This window comes from Copidosoma floridanum, unplaced genomic scaffold, assembly GCF_036245765.1.
Source record: "Copidosoma floridanum isolate Cflo_tuat_1 unplaced genomic scaffold, Cflo_Japanese_pri ptg000019l, whole genome shotgun sequence".
NCBI classification, from domain to species: domain Eukaryota; kingdom Metazoa; phylum Arthropoda; class Insecta; order Hymenoptera; family Encyrtidae; genus Copidosoma; species Copidosoma floridanum.
The window spans coordinates 14,973,968-14,999,936 of NW_028321896.1; the positions used below are offsets into that span (position 1 = coordinate 14,973,968).

General features: G+C 44.1%; 1 protein-coding gene across 1 annotated transcript in view; it reads left to right on the forward strand.

Moving 5' to 3' along the window:
- The first annotated feature begins 13,001 nt into the window (after positions 1-13,001).
- The window catches only part of LOC106636566 (uncharacterized), a 95,268-nt gene continuing 82,300 nt past the window's right edge, over positions 13,002-25,969 (forward strand). Inside the window, exon 1 of the mRNA XM_014348971.2 lies at positions 13,002-13,084. The gene's annotated coding sequence lies outside the window, so the exon portion shown is untranslated. The remainder of the gene's footprint in view (positions 13,085-25,969) is intronic.

Here is a 25,969-nt window from a genome sequence, read left to right on the forward strand (position 1 = left end):
GTATAGGTATAGCGACGCCAGTCGGTCGAGAGACCATTTGAATCGAGATTTTTAAATCATATACCTGCATGGCTCGGCACCGCTCCACAAGTGCACGTAGACACAAAACGTACCAAAAAAACGTACGATTTAACGCGCAGTGCTGCGGTGATGTATAAAAAAAGGAAAGCACAACCTATGGAGAAAAGCGGGCGTCGACCCTTTCGGTATACACCCATCGTTCCACGAGAGTTTAACAGCTTTGGCACGGCTTCTTCTTCTCTTCCCGTGGCCCCATACATTCCATTCCATTTCCTTTCCTTATGCTGGCCAACGTGGTGTTTTAATTCTCTCTCCCTCGTCATTTCGATCGGCGATGCGGCGCAGCGCGAGCAACGGCTCCTACACACACACATCACCACCGTTGTCGTTTTTTGTGCCGCGGAAACACAATGCGTGCAAGTAATTCGGCCACTGTGCTGCCGTTGCCGCCGGGCTGGTAGCCAACTCCCCGCCTAATGCCCTTCCTCCGCGTACATATATATATATATAGCTCTGTCTCCACTGTCTTCGCTGCGTGCTCATTTCGCCGGTTGTTCCTGGACGCGCTGGCTACTCCTCGGCGGCTCTTTTTTACCTCAACGAACGACAGCGCGCCGTGTCTTGTTCTCCCAAAAGGAGGCGGGAGGAGAGCGGCTTTTGTATTTATACCTTCCGTTTCGTCGGCCGAGCTTTTCGAGCGTCGAAGCTCTCGCTGCACCGAGACGCGCTTTTGGCGTTCACGGTCCGCGTGGCGCGTCTCGCCGGGGAAACAATGACATCGCCCTCTCCCCGACGCCCCGTTCACCCTTTCTCCGTGGAATGATTTTTCCCACATCGCGGACAAAAAGTTGCTTGATCGGCGCCCAAGGCGTGCGTGTTGATCGACTCGCGTGCGCACGTGGCCATTAATCAAACGGGCTCTCGAAAGGCACCGCGCGTCTCGCGTATCATCCGATTTCCGTCGCGCGATTCATCAGCGTCGGGAGCTTGATTAGCGGTTCGCAACACAGTGCCACGAGGTATATCACATGTTTGCAGGTGTTTCACGATCTGATTATCCAGCGCGTGTATACAGGAGAGCTCGACAATACCAAGTTACACGCTCGCTTCGAGCCATTTTTCACACCCAGCTCGCGATGCCGTTTCTTTTTCTCTCTCCATCTCGTTCGCCTTACCGATTTTCTGTTTTCCGAGGGATAGCGGGTTATCCGTTGCGCAGTGCGTGTTGTCGCGTCCCTGTATACCTATACAAAAGAGGGGGCATTTCTCTTCCCTCCCACTAAATCTGTGCGTACGGTGGGAGGCTGTGCGCCAATTCTACGTGTGTGCACACGGGGTCTCGAAAAGGGGTGGTGCAGGACGATCGGAGGAGGAAATCTTTCGCGTCATTGTTTTATACACGCGGGGCTGATCTCGAGTGTCGTTTTATTTTTAGTTTCCTTTCGGGAAAGCGTCGCGTAAAAATATCTCTCCACCATCTCGAAAGGCGCGTTAGAGCGTACCATTCCATTATAAGCTTTGTGAACGTATAATGAATGCTTTGTAGTCGAAATGTTGTAAGTCATGCACAATTCAAAAAAGAAAAGGAGCGAAAAAAAAAAAAAAGTTTTAATTGAGACGCAGAGGCATACAGATTCCAATTCCTTTCTCCCCTCCCGAGCGATTTTTCTTGTCTTTTCACCCTCTGTTTTCCCCCAAAAATTCGCTGCAGAGCCACTGACATAGGCGCCCGTACGTGTATGTCACCAGAGTGGCCGGCGCGGGGCTTTGCTTCCCTTCTTTTCACACGGACCTTCCGTGTATACATGCCGTCGTCTCGCACGCGTTAAGTCCGTCATGCTCTGGCGCATGAAAAAAAAAAAAAAAAAAAAAAATACACGTACACACACACAATCGTCAGCTCCGAGGGCTTCTCGAGAACAAAATTAAGAGATCGTAAATAATCGCCGATATAAAAGAGGGGAGTCAACCCCCGTGCGCGTGTGCTTATGTGTTGTGTATACTATATACATGCGTCGTAGACCGTGGACGTTTTCTTTTTATGATCATGTTGCTGTTTTCTCTCGTTGACGACAATCGATTAGTATAGGTGATATCAAGTCACCTGCGTGCAACGTATGTATACGCGAAGGGCCATGGGGTGATAAAGGGAAAGGGGCGGAGAGCGGCAGGTCTTTTTTTTTTTACAAAAATACTTAGCACGGCAAGCGTTTTATATATTTTAGGTGTCGTCTTGGGTGCGCAGTATCTTTATTTTTTTTTTTTTTTTCCTCCGCGAGTTGAGAAGTTTCATCGCCGGGAGTAAAAAAGTTTGATACGCCATACAATGTAAGGGTCGGAGGTGCTCCTTCTATTTATTTCCGAGTTTTTGAGCGAGTAGGAAAGATGCTGGAATGTACATGATTTTCGACGCTACGAGTGATTCATGGCTTGGGATCGTGTATATTTTTTTTTTTTTTTTCATTTCTTTCACGGTTGAGCCATACACTTTTATGCATTGGGTTAACAAAGTGTAATACGAAAATGCCGCACAATGGAAACGAAAGAAGCTCGGACCCGAGTGGTTGGAGTGCAAAATGTTGGTGCGTGAATTATTATTATTATTATTTTTTTCTCCTGCAATTTTCCGAGGGTTGGCTCTTTAACTGTATGTATACATCGAGCAAAAAAAAACAGGCGAGATCTCCCGCGTATCTGTGTATCTGGGCTCCAGTGGAGCCAGACTTCTGTCACTGCGACCAGAAAATATTCCGAGTGCCACTGCGTGCGAGGGAGGAAACACTTTTGGCGCATAAAACGCATTTTTCTGATAAGGCCAATGCCGGGTATTCGCTGCTACAGCCCTCGGACTTTATTTGGGAGGTAATTTAAAAGTAACCGCATGGCACGTGGGATTACACTGCCGCGCGAAGCCGAAAACTCGGTGGGATCTTGTCACGCGTAATTTGGGATTTGAGAAAAATTTACGTCGGCCCGTGCATTAAATGAGATTACCCGGGACGGTTGGTTTCGTTTGGTAACGGCTTTTTCCTAGTTTATTCAAGTACTGTACCTACGCGCGTTCGATAGTTCGATCGGATTGCGCGAGATTTAAAAGGAATCGACATATGCCCTCCATATACAATCAGAGCATGGTATTTATGCAAAGCTCAATGTTTACTTAACATGTATACGTGTTGCTTTGAATCCGGGGGTACTATACATCGACATTTTTTCAACACGAACAGTCGTGTTATTTGCATATTAAAAAATAAAAAAATTAAATAAATAAAAACTAATCTTTGTAAGGTTGCTTTTGTGGCATCTATACCGGATATACAAAAGAAACACTTGACCATTGATATCATATAAATTATTCATCAATTAGCTTACGTACAACGTAATATAACAATGTTTACTTGAGAAACACCAAATGTATACACATGCTGTTGTACGAGCACTGTCGAGCAAACTGGGATGAGTGATCTTAAGCTCTTTGATGTTAAATTGCACTATTTTTACAAGTTGTTTGAAGGAACCATTAAAAGGCAAAATTGCCGAGTCGCTCGTATACATACACAGGGGGTATTGAAAAAAAAAGCTGTACAATTGCGTCATTTAGTGTCAGATTGGACGTCGGCGAGTGCACGTACAAGACACAATACACGCGTTGGTATCGCAGATGCGACTTGGTACCTCCCTTACAAAGTTTGTTCCTTGCCCGAAAAAAAAAAAAAAAAAAAAAAAAAAAAAAAAAAAAAAAAAACAAGAGAGAGGAAAGTGCGCGCTTTTACGGCTCGGTGCTTTTTACAGCGGACGCGAGACGCCACTGACGCCCGCGAAGGGCCAGGAGGACCCTATAGCCGAGGGAAAGAAAGCAACCACCCCGAGAGTCGAAAAGAGAGGAAACAAAATACATACGGCGGTAAGTATATATATGTATGTATATTCGGGGTCTCATCTGCCGCTCGCACTCCTTCCGTCATTTTATTTTAGCTTTCGCTTCGGGCGCATCAAACGAATGCGTGGGTGACGTGTGTATGTGTATATATATATATACCCGGAGGGTGAGCAAACGATCTACATCATCTTGTCAAGTCTCGAGGACGGCGGTGTGTATCGCGTTCCCCCCCCCCCAGTATATACATATAAGGGGGGGGCTTGCCCGTTTGTGCGAATAAAACGACCGGAACTGCGGGACATCACCACGGATCGAATTATCCTGGCGCGTGTTGAAGGAACTTCCGCGGCATCAAGAGCTGATGCGTTTGTATTTTTTTTTTTTTCTTCCCTCTTGTCCCTCCTCTCTCGGATGTGGGTTACACACGATGGTTGTGGGAGAATCATCGCGCGCGGGGTGTATGAGTATACTTTACGAGTTTGAACGTGTACGTACACTTAAAGTGGCGGAGTTCGCGGAGCTCGGGCCCGGGGTGTGTGGTGATACGCGCGTATAAGATTGATAGTATATATATATATACGTAAGCTGTGCCGCCTTTATGGCCCTTTAGTTGGAGTTTCGCAGGGGCGAATAGCGGAGATTGTAGCTTGAACTGCCAGCTTTGGGAGACTTTGACTATTTTGGATGCCTTGGCTGGTGCCACTGCCCGTGGGATTTAGTGTGTATACACATGTACACTTTGAGTCTCGCTGTTACTAGTATGTGCTTTGGTGGTTTTTTTTTTTGTTTTTTTTTTTTTTTTTACGCGTGTATGTATATAGGAGACTTGACTTTGGCAAAAGATTAAGAGGAAAGAAAGCTGCCGGGACTGACGAGTGACACAGTTTAGCCGATGCGACCAAAGGAAAAAGTAATAAAATGGCGCGCCGGTGCCACGACTGCAGCTGGAGGGAAGATCAAAGGAAGTTTCTACTTTGGAGTGTTACAATACACTTGAGATATTGAGGAAATGGGGTACACGTTATACCCGTGGATTTTATTGTGCTCGAATGACTTTCTCTTTTTTTTTCTTCTTCTTCTTCTTTTTTTTTATGAGCTAAGAAAGGGTGTTTTAAATAGATGAAATTTGACATTTCATCGCTGGCATGAGCGAAAAATATGGTTTCGGGTTACGATACATTTTAGTTTAACTGTGCAAAACATCCTTAAACGCATGCCAACAGGAAGGGAGATGTGAGCATGGCAAGAGATTAAGAAAGGAATGGCCGTTTCTGAGCTATTTTTTCACAAAAAGGGGCGAGTTTTATCTCTGAAATTTTTTTATTTAATGTTATCAGTCTCGGTTCTTCCCTTGCCCCACAAGTGAGAACCTCAAGCGTAACAGTAATAAGTTAGGTATAGAAATTTAGTTGGGATAGGCGAAAAAAAGGCAGATTATCCAAATCGATGCCCAAGTTGTCACAGGTCTTATTTATACCATCTAAGAAATGGTCCTCGAAATAACGGGCCATTTTTTTCAAAGAGTGGCTAAAGACTGAACATCAATTACGCAAAATTTTTTTCCAAGAAAAGCCAGTACAAAAAAAAAAGAAAAATGTAATAACCCACGAGATTTTAGCCACCAAAGACTTTTCTGCAAACAATCGTTAATCTGCAAAGTAGATGTATGTATACACACCGAGATCAAGATAGCTGAGAAACGTCCACCTTTATCTTACCGCGAAAAATAATAGAGGGTTGGAAAAAAAAGGGAAAACAAAAGCACCACCACAACGTACGACCAACCATACTATACAGTACACACAGCGTCAACGAGGTATCTCAACGTCGTGCCACACCACACCAGTGTAGTGCCCGCAACGTCATCCCCGTCCCCGCCAAAGTACACACTTGCGGTGCGCAATTTCGCTTAACAAGCGTGCACGTGAAAAACATGCAAATTAACAACCAAGCCACCGCCGTTGGTACAATATACATACACACAAAACACTCGTGACGCGCACGCACGTGGATGGACGTCTTTTTCGCCTTATCGCCCACGCGCCTGTAGTCCAGCGAAAATTGAAAGTAAAAATTAAAAAAAAAAAAAAAAAAAAAGGGGGGGGGTATGGAAAGAGGGACTGGTGATCCTCACGGGTCGTGCGCGGGAGTGCGGGTGTAGCTTTTAATATGCATTAAGCGCACGCAAGCTGCTACGCGTGTAATACACTAGGTCTAGTTTGAGCACGCATCGCTGCAGGTTGTACATACGCAATCCAAACGGGACTTTTTTTTTTTTTTTTTTTCCCTCGTGCAAAGGGGAGTGTATTATGTGCCTCTTTTTCACTTTTGGATCTCTCGTGCTGTTCTCCCCCCGACTTACGTGCCTTTGCGGAAGAAGGCGCAATTTCGCGAACGGCACAATGTGCAAGTGTATACCTATACGCCGACGCGCCAGAGATCCCCGTTGGATCAAAAGGGACCGAGTGCACACGCACATACATGTGTACCACCGAGTGCGGATCTGGAGGGTCGAAAACGCGGGTTCGCGTGAATACAGTAGGTATATATGTAGGTGCGCGATGGCGTGCGTATATATTATATACATACAAATGGCTCTCCGGTGGCTCCTTTTGTGCGTTAGCCGCGCCGGAGAGGTGTACAAAGAGTAAATCCTCACGATAATAAAGAGGGAGAGACTCGCAGGTCTTGGGTGTGCGTACCCCTGCGGCTGAGCGAGCAAATCACAGCGATACATACGCTGTGACGCCCTTCGAGGTATAAAGTTTGCAGTGAATTTACCCTAAACAAGAGTTACCCGGTGGATTTGAGGCTCCGATCGGTCGTACGACGGTATGTTATATACTTTGGGGGAGATTTGCCGCTACTATTCTTCGTTTGTCCAAAATAGTTTTTGTCTCATTGAAAATTACAAAAGTACCTTTTTTTTTTTTTTTTTTTTTTTTCATTTGAGGAGTTTCTAGGGTACTTTTGTAAAAATTTATGGAACATGGGAATGATCGAGTGATTTCTGTTTCCTTGTATTGTGATATGATGTTTGGGTGCACGTGTTGCACGGTGTCCAGGTGTGAAAATACCCATGTTGGCGAAGAAAACACACACCTCTCCTTGAACATTCCAGCATATGGCCGAGCACAAAATGAAAAAAAAAATAAAAAAATAAAAAATAAATCATACGTTTAAAAGAAAATGCGTGAATTTTCCTTATTTTTGTTCGCTCCATTCGTTACGAGCTTCTCATCTCGTGGCATCATTTTTTCGCTTCGTGTGGTTTTTCCCCATACGTTCGTTTTGACGTATAGCGCGTATTGGCTTTTCTCCTCCTGCACAGGTGGTGGTTGGCATATACTCAATTTAAAACTTGTATCAACCTGAAAATACCCTTATTTCCTCGAGGCACCCACACTACGGGCTGAACTATGCCCACCGGCTACCTTTTGAGATTTACAAATTATGCAAGTTAACTAACCTTATCGATGATGATGGAACCCCAAGCACTTGGAGATACCTTTTTATCGGGTGAAAAAAAAAAAAAGAAAAAAATAGTTCTTTCTTGAAAAGTTTTTACAGTCGTTCCCAGATATTACTATACATGTCGCGTTGCTTAGTAGTTGGGCCAGTGCTATTTTACAGCAAAATGCCCTTACATAGTACTGACAAAAAGTGCAAAATATTGCGGAGAAATCGTTGCACGTACCAACTGCGAAATTCTCAAGCGCGTGGATCCAACATGAGATATATTTTCAAAACACAATTAGCCTCCACAAATAGAACCTCCATGGGCGTCTGTTGTTCCACCGTAATTAGGAACTCCTAAGAAAACAATAAGCAAGAGAAAAAAAAAAAAAAAAAAAACCCTCTCCAGTATATATACACCAGCTCCCGGTTCTTTCACGGGTTCAGCGCGTAAGGGCATATTGCCCATGTACGTGTGTATTGTACGAAAAGCCGGGAGCGCGTGTGTGCTCGGCGAGGGGGCCGTCGCGCTTCTGGTACGTATACCTTTCGTGGAGGTACAACGAAAGCTGTTTTTCCAAGGTCAAAGAGAGAGAGAGAGAGAGAGTAAGGGAGTTTCGGAAACTCGTAATCTCTCTCGAATGTTATTACAACTGGAATCGATTTTCGGGGGTTACACATACAAGGGCCCCTCTCCCTCCTCGGTCATACCTCCCTGTGCTCGCTACTTGTTTATGTAGCATAAAGAGATATTGATAATTGGATAATTCATGATTCCTCCCAAACGATGATGTTCTATCGTATACAGGTTGATCCCTCTGATGGTGATGTATACATTTTTATCGAAAAAAACAATAAGTTATACATGTACGATAAAATTGACACCCTGAGACTTTAATAATAATAAAAATAAAAAAACGACAAGAATTAAGTATGAGGGCCATCTCTGTTCAAGAGGGTAATCCTGCTCGGAGAGTGTGTTGTTGAGCAACCGGGTGTTATTTGCAGTAGACTTGCCCCTCGAATGGTGTGCTGTTGAAACAAACGTATTGTATCCTAAAGCCTTTTTTCCAGTGGCACACCCGGATATTTATATATAGGAAAATATTAGACGCTAGGAGGATGCTCTCGAGCAAATAGCGTATATGCTAATGACACCGGTGAATGGACGTGTACACGCGCACTGGCGCGGACTCGTCATCGAGAAGGTGTTCATTAAAAATTACACCTCATATCGAATAAGATCATTCGAGGGACCGTTGCAACATCGCTTTCTTTTTCTCTTTCAAAGCCATACGCGGCGATATATCAATCCTTTTTGTCAGGTTGGGAGTTTACAAGCGAGTTCATTCGGGTTCGGGCCGATGCGTGATGGACGTTCTCCGAAAGATATACGTCTCGCCGGGGCTGTGTCCATACATGCATAAGTAATGCGGCTTCGACCCGATTTTTTTTTTTTCACCTTGACTTTTTCCGAGCAACAAGTTTCGAAACGAGATAAACAAAACACACAAGAGAGAAAAGTCGAGCGAAAGGCTTGGAAGGGAAAACCGATTGAATTTTGTTTTACGAACGACGAGATATGGATACATGTACGTACATACTTGGGGCTCACTTTTTTCTTTTTACGAGCGTTGTCCTTGAAAAGCAGGTGATATTTCTTCCCCGCTTTTACTTTCCACGCGTATAGGCATATATATATATATATCCTCAGTGCACCGTGGAATGTACAAGGGGAGGGACTATGATATAAGGATCGCACATTGTAAGAGTTTTCAAATTTATGTTACAAGTTTTCCAACACCAGTTGGTAGGTATACATATATAAGGTATACTCCTCCTTGAGATATTGCGCGCCTAATCCCTTCGGAATTGTATTAAGTGCATATATGTCGGATATCACTTTCTGATCTTTTAACTTGTGGATAAAATCTGTTGATTTATGTATACACACTAATCCCGTACAAATGGGATGTGCTTGCAAAAGCACGCAGTAATATAAGATCATTCGAATCGTTAAGCTTTGAAAATCATTGGAAATTGGTACGTCGGTGACGTTTGCGCGAATCAAAAGTAGATTGGAATGTGAATAATAGATTTTTCCACTTGGAGACGCGGCAGGAATCATGACTTCTTTCTTGGGACACTTGACCCGATAGTTTGCTCAACGTTTGATAAAATTTAAATGATCTTCGTCTAACAGCGACGCGCGTACGGTGCACTTCAGCTAATGGATAAAAAAAAAAAAAAGAAAAAGAAAATTACGCTAATGCAAGATTGTACATAAAAAAAAAAAAAAAAAAAGTGTAAAGCTATCTACCGATTTGCTTGTGTAAATATGTACGGAATCCTCGTGCGCCCCGGAAATAAGTACATCGAAACGGCACTTTTACACACGAAAACGAATAGTCACGAAAATACCGACAATAGCGAGATGAGAAAGCAGCGTACATATAGAAATAGATCAGAGGGAGCAAACTTTTCCCCGCTATTAATACACACGCATGACAACGAGGTCGGCTGTATAGGCGCGTATAGCTGTACAGTTTTCTTTTGGAAGCATATACATATATATGTATAAATCGACGCAATCGGAGTTTCGAGGCTCGTAGCCCCACAATTACACCGCGGCGGTGGTGGTGGTGGTAATATTTCTCATCCGCGCATCGGAGACGCGACGGGAATACTAATGACCATTGTCGTTTAAACCCAAGTAGTACAAGATTCGAGGCGGGTCCCCCGTCACATCGGCAACATCCAGACGCGTACTCCTCCTCCTCCTCCTCCTGATGCCAGTTCCCTAAAATGTTCATTCATCAATCTTATTTGCCTCATACCTTTATACCTCCCCGCGCTTGCATGTATACTTACAGTCAAAGAGTCAGTCTCGGAGCGGTACTAATTTCCCGGCGAGCGTTTTCTCACCGAAAATTCCAGGAACGGATGACTCCCGGCCCGTCTCTCGTCTGTTGTGTCTCTCCTGCCCGTACCTATATTATATACCCCTATATGATGCCATTCACGCATACAAGCAACACGCGACCTTTCTCTCTTGTTCCTCCGGTGCGTTGACTCCACTCTCCCCCCTTGACCCTCCGGTTGTTGTAACATGGTAGATCATAGATCCTCAAAAAGCAGCTATGAAGGTACATAGGAATGGGCCGGTGTTTAGTAACCGACGATGCTCCCCTTGAGTCAGAGCCTGCAGTGCGCGCGGATGCTATCTACGAAAAAATATTTTCCCAAACGAAAGCAGAGGGGTGGAGAATGAAAAAAAAAAAAAAAAAGAGCAACCCATCACGGTGATGCGGCGATTCGATGGGTATGTATATACGAGGGAGTCCGTGAAATGTCCTTTGTTGTGTATGATACGTACAACTGGTCCTGTTTTGTTTTTCACGATCGATGAGGACAATCGTCATCGCTGTCACGAGACACACCTATTTTTCCTGAATCGCCTTGAAATATTTGAAATATCAATTGTTGGAGCAACCAAGAGAATTTCTTTGTGTTCTCCAATATGATGCTTTTCGGCAGTTGTAGTCTACGAATCAAAAGATGCAAAATTTAAAATGAGGCTATATGTATAGTTACAGTTCCATGAAACTAATACTTGAAAGTTATTAAAAGTTTTCACGTGTCTTCAAATTATTGGAAACCTTACAAAGTCTTTCCAATTTTCTATTTAAATAACTTGCAATTGTGCAGCTTCTCGCCAAAAAAATTGAATGTCTCTTTCTGCAAAAGTAATTTCACGTACGGATGATTTTTAACCATCGCCTGTCAGGAAAACCTATACTTGATTTTCATCATTTCACTGCAATACAAAAAAAGTACGCTGTATACAACATCAGGTTCGCTGTAATGGTCCCGGATGAAACAATGAATCATCTTCAACGGCGCACAAAGAAACCCTCGTTTCAGATGTCATTCAAACGAAAACCAAAAAACGTACCTAAATTTTTTTTGCGGAATCGTTCGTACCCACATGCCCACACCGATAACAATCCTAAACAGACAGGAGCCCCGCAGAGCGAGTCAGAGAGCCACACAGCTGCCACGGGGCGCCCGACACCGACACTTACGCATCCCTCACCCCTAAAATGACGTACGTATATATAGATTTGGCGATGCAAGAGCAAAGGAGAGAAAGAGGAAAAGAGAGAGAGAGAGATAGGGCACGCGCAAGTACACCTCGTGCAGGTACAGCTCTTCCCCACGGGCAAGGGTGGTGGTGGTCCATGCACACGTGGAGTATAGGAGACGGGAAGGGGGTGGGTTCTCGAGATGCCGGGGCGTTGGTGTAGCGCTTCGCCGGAGTTATAAGCGCACTGTCGTGAGTCGACTACGCGCGGAACACCATACATACCTCCCTTCACAACCACCACCACCCCCACGTATATATATATACATATATATGCACTCTCGACTTTTGACTGCACAATGTACCACTACGGCCACCGTGGGGGAAAATCAGTGTTGGCCCAACTTTGGATCGGCGTACGTATACCGGATGATATACAAATTATGCTACCTGTGCCCCTCCCCCCCCCCTAACTTTCGAAAACTCGAGAGATTTTCCCTGTATACCAGGAATATATATAGTTTGAAGAAAAAAAAAAAGAATGTCCTTTCTTCCAGCACTGCACGCTACAGCGCCCCTCTTGAAACGCAAAGAATATACTCAAAGGTCAGCCCTCCTCCTCTCGGCTATCCATCTTCTCACCTTTTTTTTTTTTTTTCTCCCTGAGACTTTCTGACTCGCATGGCCCGACTGGCCAACAAAACGTTAAATCCCAGGGCTACCCGGCCGCTTTCACATGCGCGCACGCGCTCATTCATCAGGCGCGCCGGAGCGCTAACTCCCATAATACGCGCGAGAAGAAGTGAAAAAAAAAAATAACAATAAAAATAACGAATGCAACCAGCACCAAAAGCTCTATCTATCTCGCTCTTTCTCAAACAACGAGCAAAGGGAAAAAAAGAAATCCCCACGCAAACCCACCGTGGAGCTTAGGATATACTTAGGACCCGAGGAAAAAGGAAGAGAGAAAAAACTCTCTCTCTCTCTCTCTGTGGCCCCATTATGGGCACCAAAGACCATAGAGAGAGAGCAGACCCCTAAGGACGTCCCGCTCCCGGCCCTATATGTACGAGCGCGCTCGCGTGCTGCGCCGCGCATATATATATATGTATAATGCCTCCTCCCGATGTTGTCCGCTGGCGCGGAGAGAGAGCGATCGGGTCGTCAGTCGCGCGATGGCTCGCCGCTCGTTCGTACGCATAGCTCCTACTACTGTAGATTCGCCCCGTCGCCGGTGAAAAGCCCCCGCGGGGCTTATTCTCGATGGTTTTGCCCTTCATTCGTGGCGATGGTACGCGTGGATGACAGTGCGATACGAAATAATTGTGCGAAACGTGTGTTTTGCCGTCCTCGGTCACGTGGACCGAGAGTTGTCGTTCTGTGAATTGCCCATCGAAACACCCCCAAGTGCGACAAGTCGTTTGTTTTGCAGGATCACTTTGTGGTCGAGGGCCAAGCGATGCCGGTGAAAACAGTTCGCGGGCGTTGATGAGCCGTACACCTTGGATTCGAGTGGTCGGAATTTATACCGAAGCATTAATGGCACTCGGAAGAGTACCGATCGTGGTGATCGTTTGAAACCAAAAGTGTCCATATAGTGCACGGCGGATTGTGGCCAGCGGAAGTCATTCACCTCGACCCGAGTGAGTATTACATTAATATACCATATACGCATCGTCACATACACGTAACATCACCACCATCATCCCGAACACCTACAAATTTATGATGATACGTGCGAGTCTCATGTATATGTATGCACGAGCTCCCATTTCACTATATATATGCCACACCTGTACACCCTTACATAGCAATATATAATTATACATATAACTGTACATGCTTTTTAGAGTTGATGCACGGTTGTTGTTGCTGCTGCATGAAAGTGACGCGTTGAAAAATTGCGCGCTCCGTGTACACCGGCTTGAATTTAAATGGCCGTAACGACGCGATAATTGGCGGAGTTTCGTGTTTACGCCGGTTTTATTGCCGTTGACTATATATATATATGTTGCAGGTACTTACGGGGTATGGGTACCCTGCCACCGCCGATGCTTTTTTCCCTTTTTCGATCGAGTGACCCTTTCGCGAGCACTCGGCTTTTAACGCTCGAGTGCTCGTCTGCGAGCTCATTTCCTGCAGTTGCTTTTTAGTTTTTCGCCGCTGCTACAAGTACGGGCTTGTGGATATTACATTACAACGGGGATGAAATTACGGGCCGGGAGTTTTCGGATATTTTTCGCGATTTTCGGGGCTTTTTTGGGATGAGTTCTGGAATTTTGCCGCCGGTTGGATTCAGTTGGAGTAGAATCAGCGCTGTGGGTGCGCGGTTTGGCTCAACCTCAACAATTGATTCAAAGCGAAATTTTCTTTTTACCTCAGTGGGAGGAAAAAAAGATTAATACTCATAGAGAAATTTCAACGAAACCTTTATCATTTTTCACAGTAAATAAAATGCATGCTGTAATTTTTACTGTCAAATAATGATTTTTTTTCTTTTTTGTCAACTTGCATCCAATTTACTGTGCGGTATAGTTATTTTTGCTAGAATTTCTCTACAATTTTTGTTATTTTTTTCTCTCAGGGCGTAATTATTTGCGTTTTTTTCAATTCTGCGAGTACTGTGGTTTTTTTTTTTTTCTAAAAAATCAATAGTGGACATGATCAGCATTTTATTGTTACCACTGGTAAATTTTTTACAAAAAAAAAAACTCTTTTATAAAGGGACTTTGTTTGTGTAAAGCCTGGCTAAAGCGAAAGAGAAAAATTAAATTTTGCGAGAGAGAATGAAATCAGGGTCACGTCACCCCCTGTATATGCATTTATTTTAAACGATATTAAACTACAAGCGTATGTTTTTTTTTTTTCCACATATTTTAGCGTAATTTCTCCAGAGACCCGCGTCCCACTCTGACGCTCCAATTAATAAAAACGTCAGGCAACGCGCTAAAATTTCGCAATGCAATTAATGTAATTTGACTTTAGTCACGCACTAATTTTCTCCCTTAGGATAGACGGGCGTATTTACCCGCTTTGAAATTTCGGAACGAGATGTATCCGGGGAAAGATCGATCGGCGCCTGTTTATCGCGCCCGTATTTTACGTCAAAAAAGGCGTGAACGATTGCGCGAAATATTTTCAAACAGCCGAGATTTTCATCGTGATTTTTCTTTCTTTTTTTTTTTTTTTTTTCGGCTCGCTCCAACGGTAGTGATTCCCGAGGCGATGCGCTACTGCTGCCGGTGTGATGAATTTAAGGCGAGATCGGCTATGACTCACACCGAAAAAGTGCACACGAGCTAGCTCTGCTGCTGTTATATATACCGTATTACAGATGTATACGTATATACACTGCAGCCGAAGATGTACCGCAGCAGACATGGCTTGCGGGGAAACTGAAAGTTATTTCACCGGGCCAAGATTTACGGCTTCCATTAAGGAGGTACTTCTCCTGCTCTCTCTCTTTCTCTTTTTTCCTCTTCCTTTTTTGCTAACTCGCGATAATATTGGAAATGAGCTTAAAATTATCGCCCTTTTACGTGATTTACGCCTTTCTGCGTTGGACCGGAGGTATCCGCATTCTCGGGATGTTTTGGGTATTTTTTTTAATCGTTCGCGAAAGGGACTAAAGTCATCGTTTACTTTTCTATGAATTTCACGTATTTTATCATTAGCAGGCATTTTACGGGTATTTTTGTTAGTAAATTAATAACGAAATCTTTGAAACGTTAAATAAAAATGTCTTTTCATTCTAAACTTAGAATAGACGTAAGGAACGTTAAATTATTCCTTGACAATATTTAATCGAGCGTACCCTTGCATTTGATTTCAAAAATTATAAAACTATTAGTTATTGAATTTTTCATTGAGTCATCATACTTATTATGTTCTGTTTTTTTTTTTTTCCTGTATAACATTCATTAGTTATCTAATCAAATAAAAATTTATTACCGCAATTTTATTTTTATAAAGTCAAAGTAAGCGTATCAGCTTTTATCCAGTCCTTTAGTTATTATTATCAAGTAGAAGAAGATCAAAGCAATAAAAAATTTTGTAAAAATTTAATGAAACAAATAAAAATCATTGCGGAATTGTATTATTTACTTAAATAACAAATAATATTAATGTATCCCAAAATATTCGCAAATACATTATAAAAATTAAATTAAGTGTGATACAACGATGGTAATAATACACATTTATTTTTCAATCCACGTAAGGTACACTGCGCCGTATTCTCATTTAAACTATCCTTAATCAATCTCAGAACGCAGTCAACTAGTCAAAAATATTCCATGGAGTTACTTAAAAGTTTGAATAAGCAAATTTAACTATGCCTCATTGAGAACAATAAAAAAAAAAAAAAAAAAAAAAAAATGCGCGTTCCGTAACAGTGGACAACTTCAAAAAGCAGCAGTCCCGTTACTTTTTCGAGCGAGAAGCGAGAATAGCTGACTACGGCACTTTGGCCCCGTCCGCGAGCGAGTATAAAGTAAGCAAGTAACGATGCATCGTCGCATAAAATACCCATACCACCGCCGTGCCCCCGAAGGCACACGCGTAGTTAGAAACGCTAACGATAAGAGACGAGTTTTCCTAAATCCATCACACCACGGACACCCTGCCGCGAGCTGCGAGAACACGGTGGCAAAATGCGCCTCTCGAGAAAATTCATAACTCCCCCCTGCCCCCGATGCCCCAAACTCTTTGACGCCGCGGAGACCCTTAAATCGACGCGATATTTCGCTTCCCTCTCGCAGACGATTTTGCATAATGTCGCGAGCGCTCGCGTCATATTGGCTAATGGATTTATGCCGTGCCCTCTTCCACCCCTGCAGCACAGCTGTTATTAGAAACGCTTAGCGTTAAATGCTCGGGGGTCCCATTATATTGCAGCGCGCCAGAGAGGAACAGAGAGAGAGAGTGACGCCCGACTGGCGGGGCGTAATTAAAAAAGTTCCCTGATTGCGCCATTTAAAAAAAAAAAAAATCATTCCACCCGAAAGGCACATGCAACTACCGTACAATCTCTCTCTCGCACACGTGTACACCACTGATTCCCTTCCTCTAAAGTACTTTCCAGCGCTACTCTTGTTCTTATTCTTCTTTCACTCGCGCTATTGTTTTTTTTTTTTTTTTTTTTTTTGTTGTTGTTCGGAGGTTGAGAGAGTTTACTCCACACAGCGCTACACAATTAGCACTTGTACTTTGTTTCCGCAAACACGTTGTTGTTGGGTTGAGCTGTTTTTTTTTTTTTTTTGCTATAGATAAAACTTACCTTTATCTTTTTTTTGCACGCGCATTCGATGCAAGCCGAGCTGTTTATTTAACCAGTGAGTAACACTTTTTTTCGAAACACGTGTTTTTTTTTGCGAGACGCGTGGGTATAATTGACGCACGCCCGCGAGTACAGGTAAAATGTAAATTTTCGCGGCGGAGCGTCGAGTAATTGAAGTTCGATCGGTTTGAGTTTCCTGCGCGGCGCGTGTAATAAACAACTTGTCCGACGCGCGTCTTATCTCGATGTACGGGCGCGTGGTAATAAATTTTGTTGCTCTATGGACGTTGCTGCAGGAAAATAATATCCGCGGACAGTGGAAAGGAGGAGTTTTTAGAGCCTTTTGGCTCTGGGGCGCGAAAAGATAGCGGCGCGCGCGACTCGGTTTGATAAGTCAATAAAGTTGCAAATTGCTTTTCAGGTGCGAAAAATTTTTGCAAATAAAAAAAAAAAATCGTTATTGCCTGCGGCGTGTGAGCTTACTGTATAATCAATCGGGAGTACCTTGTGAGGTTTGTTTTTCTCGGATTAAACGTGTGTTGTCTTTTTGCGTCGTTTACGAAACATTTACATTCGCTGGAAATGCTGTAAAAAAAAAAAAAATCCATTACAGTACTACTTTCTTGGATGTATAATTTATCTTTATGTATGAGTTTCTAATTGTTTTAACATTATCTCGATAAGCTACGCAACAAGTCACACTCCATCACGTGTATGTATACCTACAGTCCTTATATAGTACGTATATACCACCCCCCCTTCTATTGATTTACACGACAAAAGTTCATGTATAATTTTATACATTAGTAATCGTGTTCGTATCGATTTGATGAGTGTTATCTTGGGCGATTCTTTTATACGATTGGAAAATTTTGTAACGTCTCTGCTGGTACCCGTTTGAAAAATGACTCTGTAATTATTGAAAAATGTTTGCATGGAGTACAATTTGCGGTTAAAGATTATAAATCGTAACTAGAGTGCATGGAGATTTTCACAATGCAACAAGCGCGGCGCTGCGTATACAAGTTTACGAGCTCGTCGGAATATTCGCTGTACAGTCGAAAGGTGTGACTCAGAGAAATTTTTCGCCCATGACGAACGAACGACAGACCCATGAATAAACTTGGCTACGCCAATGCGTACCACAGTGATGTATATATAGATCATTCGTTTCGTGGTTCTTTGTCTGTAATGCTCCATTGTGAAAATTCAAGTTGCTTGTCGTTGACTGACATTGTTGAAGGTAGTGTTTTATGATTGAAAAAATCAGAATTAACTGCACTAAATTTCTTGGAGTAGCGTGTATACACACGAGTTAAATAAAAAAATGTGTCCCTATGTACACTGATACGATTACCAGCTTGCTCTCACTAAGGAAAACAAAAAAAAAAAAAAAAAAAAAAAGTAAAACGCCCACATTTCTCAATACTCCTATACCTGCCGCGTTAAAAATTCCAAAGACAACTATCCTCTCCCCCTTGGCTTCACCTCGAGAGAGAATTCAATATCTTGTACCTTCATGCTGTAGGTGTCCCAAAGAGCGCTTATCGGTAGCGGCAACAAAAATAATGCCCTCGCTTCCATAAAACATCGCAAAAGCCTCCGCATAGCTGGCATCATCCAACAATAACAAAAATAGCCCTCCCCCGGCTTTTCCCGATATCTCTCCAATACTCTGCACGCGCGCACACACACCTAGCCCTTAAGCCTCGGCCGAAGAGGAGGAAAAACCACGGGCGAAGGAGGATGAGGAAGAGAGCAGCGGCTCTCGCGGTTAGCGAGGAGGTAATCTCGGAGATCAAAGCTCTCTCTCTCTCTCTCGCTAGCAGTATTGTATAGCACGCCCATATATATATATACATGTGGATGTATTCAGCCGTCAGTAGTGCTCCGAGGGGTCTCGATTACGCCGGGAGATTACCCTGCGAGCGACGGGACTTGTATGTATATACTCAGGCAGGGGTAAGAGAAACCGTTCGAAGAGACGACGATCGACTCCCAAGTGTCCGTGTATATACAGCAAAGGCGGAGGTGGAGGTCCTCCCATTCTTTTCCCTCCGCCGCGGCCCTCATAAGCGTCGACGTAGCCGTCGTGGCGTGATAAACGCCCTTAATAAATTATTCATGCTCGCTGGCATATCGACTTTCACTCGGGTACTTACCTGTGTTCTTTTACCGCGCGGCCGAGCGCGGCACCGTACCCTCCCCCGCAACCTGCGTGTAAGGTATAATGTACACTCCTAACTCCTCCGCAGCGTCGATTAAGTCTCTTTCCTCGCTCTCGTCGTCTCGCGTGTCTCTTCCCGTTTATATATGCGCGGTTGGTGCATCAGTCCACGGGGCATCGGAGCCGAAAGTCCCTTCGGGGCGAGAGGAACCACTACCGTTTCGTATCAAACGATCGCCGGGGTATGGGGGGTTCGTATATAGGTGTACGCGGGTCTCGGCTTACGGATCGCCGTGTACACCTACTCGAACACTTTTGCCACGGCCGTGTAACGCGAGACTTTCACGTGGGGTGGTATATAGTACGTATAGCATACACGTACCGATGGATTTGCCTTTAATGCGCTGCTGGGGATTCTATCTTTTGCACTTCTCGTGGTTTCGGAGTGCCGATCTCCAATGAAATCGCGATATCGACGAAAATTTATTCCGTTTTTTTTTTTTTTTTTTTTTTTTTTTTTTTTTTTTTTTTCACGAGGTATAAATACCCTCGCAAACTTTATGCGGATTCGACAGGGGTTGTTTTTTTACTGTCTCTCGTGTATAAAAGTGAGTTTCGCGGGACTTTTGGTGAATCGTAAAATAAGATGGAAAATTAATACGTCGGGGTGTGTAAGCCTTTGGGATTTATTGCGTAGCAACAAAACAAAAAAAATAGCCAATCAAAACGTGAAAGCGTACATCACCAATTTTCCCAATGGACCCTCTTGGATAAAGGGTGGGTGCAATAAAAACCCCCAAAAAAGAAAATAAGGAAAGAAAAGAAAAGAAAAAGGTCGAGCGCTGCAAAAATCGTCAAAGTCACCGGGCGTCCAATTTTCTTCCGGCACGGCACGTGTGCGTATACGTACAGATAAAGTGTTCTCCTCCCCCGCGCGTCAACTACTATACCTCCTCCTTCGATTGCTCACATTTATATTTTTGTCTGCTCTCCCCCCGCATCCGTAGACTACAACGCCCATAACCACTTTCGTACATATACGTATACATGTATACACCTCCCCATTTCTCTCTCTCTACCCCCTCGCAGAGAACCATTGAACGAGAAAACGTTCCGATCGCCGGGCATTTCCTGCCTCATGCCGGGACAACGATTGAACTCTGCCGTGTATATATGGCGCAGTGGAAGGGGTGCGGGCAATCTTCGCTGTCTATACTTGGGCGCGGGGGGGCTATCGCCAACCTGCCGCGGGCACTACACTGCTGCTCGTGCTCTCACTTCCTACGCAAGTATACTTACGTATACAGACACACGCAGCGGCCGATTACGCACTAAACGTAAGATACGCGGCTCGTTTCGCGATAGGGCCGAGGAAGAGCAGAGTTGACAGTATGGCGCGAGAGTCCTTCTTTGGGTGTGCGGGTGCGTTCGTGGAATCGGTAATGCCGTATGTACTTTTCTCAAACGAGATGGGGTTGTTTTCCATCGGACGGGGGGGGGGGGTGAATCAGTTCTTATCTGGTACAAAGGGCGAGGTGCAGGTTCAAGGAACGGCTAAATTTTAACTAAAAACTCGTACCTACGTAGAATCCTGCGTAATGAACTGGAGTCCAATGGGCTTTATAGTTGTGACTTCCAAAATTTTTTAAAAATGCTGAATTTAAATCCTTGTGAATCGGAATACTTTTGACTTCAGAATTCTGTGATGGAACCTGCCTAGGTAAAAACAAAACCTTGGAACTTTTTTTTGGAACTATCTATAGACCGAGTAAATTTATTTTTAGATAATTAAGGATCCTATGTGCCGAATAAGAAACTTGAAGGCCTATTAAGAATTTATACCTCGAGCCCACAGGTTTGTATTAAAATTCTGTTAATTTAAATTCTCATGAACTTCGTTCCGGAACTCTCTAAGCTAAATTGGAATGGGTTCTTACATTGCGAAGACGCAATTATTTTCTTCAGTGTGAATCTACTGATACAATAAAAATATTGTCATTATAATTTGTAATAGAGGATTACAACACAGTAGAAGCCTTTAGTACCTACGTATACGTATATGTAACGTTTACCACCCCCATAAAGCTCACATCACCATAGTTTACGAATTGAAATTCAACGAGCATAAACATTTTATTTCACTGTAGGCGACTTCAGTGGCATCTAAACTCCTTGCACCCCGATATGAATTTAAACTGATCCCACTCGTTTTTTCCCTTTAAAAAGAAAAAGACCATGTATAACCACGTGGTGGTATCATTTTCTCATAAATTTCAATAAACCATCCTCGAAATGGCATTGCATTAATACTACACACAACATCGGACGTACACATTAGACACGATATAATATACGGGTACACTTGACACACGGCGCCGGCACCCCATCTGGCCCTTCACAACGGGAGAAACAGCCCGTATACACACGGCAATGCACCGAGTGGTGCAACATGTGTGTGTATACGCACGAGTTTCCGATTGCGACTATTGCGGCAATTTCGCAAGCTCTTGGGAGTTGAGAGCAGAGGGAGCAGTATATAGACTATACTGGTGTGTTACACGAGGGTCGGGGGATGCGATTTTAGAAGACTCGCACAGATGATTACCCCGACTTGCTCTCTCTCTCTTTTATCCACATGTGTGTATATATATATATATATATATATATATATATATATATATATATATATATATATATATATATATATATATATATATATATATATATATAAGTAAAAGGTACATTGTCGGAGTCGAGCAGGGCCGCGTCCACGAAAGAAATTGACTGCCTCCGTTTACGAGGCTCTTTCTATCTCTCCGCTGGCAGGGTATATACAGGTAAGTAGCTACTCCCCCGTAGAAGAAGGGAGTAGTCCGCGAGGCAGAGGCGTATTTCTTTTCTTTTCTTTCTTTTTTCTTTTGTACCCATTCTAATTCCACGCCGTGTTCCATTATCTCCGTTCGGCGAATCTGCCCACGAGCGAAAATCTGCCCTACACTGCTACTGCCCCGCCGCATACCTTACCCCCGCGACTCTCTCGAGTTCCGCCATTAATTTTTAGCCGCCGCGTGCCGAGTTCATTATAAGACGCCAGAGTTCTTCTTGCTTCGCTCGTAAGTCTTACGTCCGCCTCTCTTTTCCTCCTTTCCTCGTCTCTCCTCCTCCGCCCGTCCGTTCGTCCATCAGTTGCACCCCCATCCCCTTCTTTTTGCTCTCAAAGCCTTATCTTGTTTACCCTCTTCGTTAGTCGTTTGACACTTGCTTTGCCGCGCCTCCGATGCGTTTTTTTTCCTTCTTCTTCTGCACCATCTCCACTGTAGTTGGAAAATTGAATTTGCTCTCGCACTTTTAATGAATCGCGTTGCCAGCGCTCCCCCCTAGTAATTTAGACTCGCGCTTCGCGCGACATCAAACGCGTATCATCCCTGGCGCGATAATTAAATGATTATTGTTATTACTACCGCTATACGGCAATGGCTTGGTGGCAATCGGTGCTGCGTGTAAACCATGCATCTGTACGTTCTTCCCGGTTCCCTTTCTCTCTCCATTCCGATGTGTATACCGTGTATAATATGTTGATTATGTGTGATAATAAGTATACACATATACACATACGCGTACACAATAAGCACTTTGTTTAATGAGATACTTGACTGCCGGTTTGATTAATTTCGCGTGGGTGTGTCCGCGTTAAGAATGGGTATGTATGCTAAAGTGTATCGATCGCATGCGTGTGTACACGTGCTGGCGTTGTACGTAGCTATGTGTATATTCGAAAGGATACATAATCTCAGTAATTACGATCAACCGGAATGTATTATTTCAATGAAAAAAAAAATCTTGAAGCGCGAAAGTTGGGGGGGGGGGAAGTGATTTTAAATGTACGGACTTGGTTGTAAGTATATATAGAATGAATAATCACAAGAGATCTCTCGAGACGTAAAATTTAAATGCGAATTTGCCAGCGAAATTCTTTACTCACCGTTTTTTTTTGAGATAACATAAGAACTGAAATAAAAAAAAAAAAGTTGACCATACGAATTCCCAATTAAAAAGTAAACGATGTACAAGGGTTCCTTCAATTCTACGTTAAACACGAAACATTGTTAATAAAAAAAAAAAAAAAAACCATTTTTTGTTACATTTTCCAGGAAAATGTGGGAATTTCAGCCAAACTTTCACCAAAAGCTCCAGACCTTGAAAACACCTCTGTAGAAAGGAATGTTTGGGATGATTCTTGTACCAGTTCCGAAAGCTAGTAATTTTCAAACACTCAAGCATGTATACTTTACCTTCGTCACTCGCATGAACCCACCCTTGAGCGCAAACTCGCATTGGAGCTTGAAAATAGTAATTCTTGGATGAACCAATAGGCCGTGCTCAAACACTTATTCGTAACACGCATCCTCCGTTGTCTCGTAGAGGCAACAACCGAGCCGAAATTGAAACGAGCTTCCTGCACCTCGACCCGGCTCCCTGACCAGAAAAATACCCTAGAACGGGAGCCTAAACAAACGCAGGGGTCCCCGCGTATACCGAATCAAGACCAAACCTAATAAAGCTCATCTCCTTCGGAGTTCCCTACACCCCGGCGGACTTTCTTCCTTCCTCCTCGAGTTCACGCTCCGCCAACCCACGCCCACGCCCCCTTCCTCCTCGAGCCCCTCTTTCTTCCTTTTACCTTCGATGTATATATATATGTATACCCCACGTCTCCCCACGCGCAAACATGCAAACGCGCGTCCTCCTTCGGAAAAAAAAGGATTCCCTCTCGATCAGCCACGCGGGAGAGCGTGACTAAATCACGAAAATGATATGCCACAGCCGTCACACCTCCACACGAGCGCCCGTCCGCCGCATACACGTAGGGTCCACGTTGGCGTTCATCGAGAATTCATCGCGGATGTGATTCGTACAGCTCTCAAGCTGCGTGTACACCATGTACACACACACATATGCATATGTAGACGAGTGTGCCCGGCTCGTAAATCTCGGGGAGAGGCTCTCGCCGCGGGCGCTATTTATTTCCGCGGTTTATTAACGAGTTTGAAGGGCCATTCGTCAGAGTCCGGGGCCCTGACTTAATTGCCCCACCCCCCCCTCTCTTCCCTTGGTACACACGTGTATGGCCCATCCTCTTGTACATATACAATACGTGTGGAGGATATGATGATGCGGGTCGAGTGAAAGAAGAAGCAGAGAAAAAGGGCTAGCTGATCACAAGTGTGGCTTTTGGCGCCCGCGTATCGCGTGATTTTCCAACTCCACGTGATTCGCTTAATTACGATGGCACGATTATCCTCGTTTATCAATTATCCGGAGTTTATGTACACGCGTGTTACATTGTGTTACTATTATTGCCGGTATAAGCGCGCTTTGGCGTCACCGGACGATGTCGCAGCAGCATTTCGATGATTAAAGTCGAGGGGGGGGGGGAGGACGGATTTCGCTTTGCTTGGGGGGCCCTCGTGGAATATTTCGGCGCGTATTTCCCGCCGGATTTCGGGAGTATTGCGCGCAGCCAGGGCGGCTAATTGGTCGACCGAGACGGGGAAAAGAAAAAACGGCCGCCGGCTCGATTAGTTCGTTGCTGATAAATGCGCGCGCGTGTAAGTTCGTTACTTGCGCGAGGTGATGCTTATTGATTTTCGGCTTATTAGCCGTGCCTCTCTCGACGCGACCCGCGTGATTGCCGCTGCTTTGGAATAACGCATCGATTGTCAGCGAATACGGGCAAATATGGTTCCACATTTTCTATAGAGAAAAATCATGTATAAAATCCCCTTTTGTTCTACACGCGCATATACGTCAAATATTAGCTGGTTTTGAGAAATAATTTAATCCGCATGAGCGTAGCCCGAAACAACTGGTTGGTAACGCGCTCGCGTATCAACTTGATTTTCACAACCATGTGGGGTCGAGGTATATATATACGGTACACCTATGAAAGGCAAAGAGTTTCCGACGCGCGACATTAAAACTCCAACTTTGTTGTATAACATACGCCGCAGTAAATGTGTACACGTATAATGTACATGGAATGGCATAATATATATATTTATTCACCCAAGCCGTCAGCTCGTTATTTCCTCGCTTTTCCGCTGTACCCCCCATTCGCATCATCTTTTTTTTTTTTTCCTCCCCATATCCATACGTACAGTTGAACCAGCTAACAGTATACCCAGCAGTTTAATTTCCCAGAGTCCCGAAGAATATACTATATATCTCTTCCAAACAAATGAGGATATGAAAGGAAGGAAGGAAGAAAAAAAAACAAGTAAATAAACAGCAACAGCAGCAGAATGGTTTGTAAAAAAAAAAAAAAAAAAAAAAAAAAAAAAACATTGGGGGGGGGGCGGAAAACGAGCACGGCCACGTATACGTATGATTCAAGGGAGTAGAATTCGGCGACAAGCAGAGCGAAAATTGGAGGAGGGAGGCTATGGCTTCCAGAATCGTTGGGCCGCGAAATCGGCTACCGCTGCAGGTGTGCCGCACCTATACCAAGCATATACACAGTAGGAGCTGGCTCGGCTAAAAGCATTTCAACTTTGGCCGCGTCCACCCTTGTTCTTCCTACCCCTTCTATATACCCAGAGGGGGTCCCCTTTGCTGATAAGACACGCGTCTATGTGCCGCACTCTCAGCGATACACGCGCGTATAATATATAGTGCGGGAGTCGGATCAACAAGGGAAAAAAGGGATTGCGGTTAGAGGGCGTTTTTCGCCAATCCTCCTCTTCACCCCTTTTCTTTTTGTCCTCGTATCGCTAATATACAATGTTTTTTATGTATACGCAGGGAGAGCGTCACTCGGTAGAGGAAGCAGGTGCGTTTTCCCGACTGCCACACGCTCACGATAATGTGCGGCTGTCGGAGTCAATTGTTTCCTATTAATTTTTATGGCTCACTGTCACACTCGAGTGAATACTCGTTATTCGAACTGTGACTTTTTGTATCTCGTTGTTCTCTTTCTCTTTCACGAACCCCCCCCCCCCATGCCTGCTCAGTTTAAATCTACCCTCATCTTTCCGTTGAATATAATATACATTGCGCAGCTTTCTTACCCCCCAGTTGAACGGA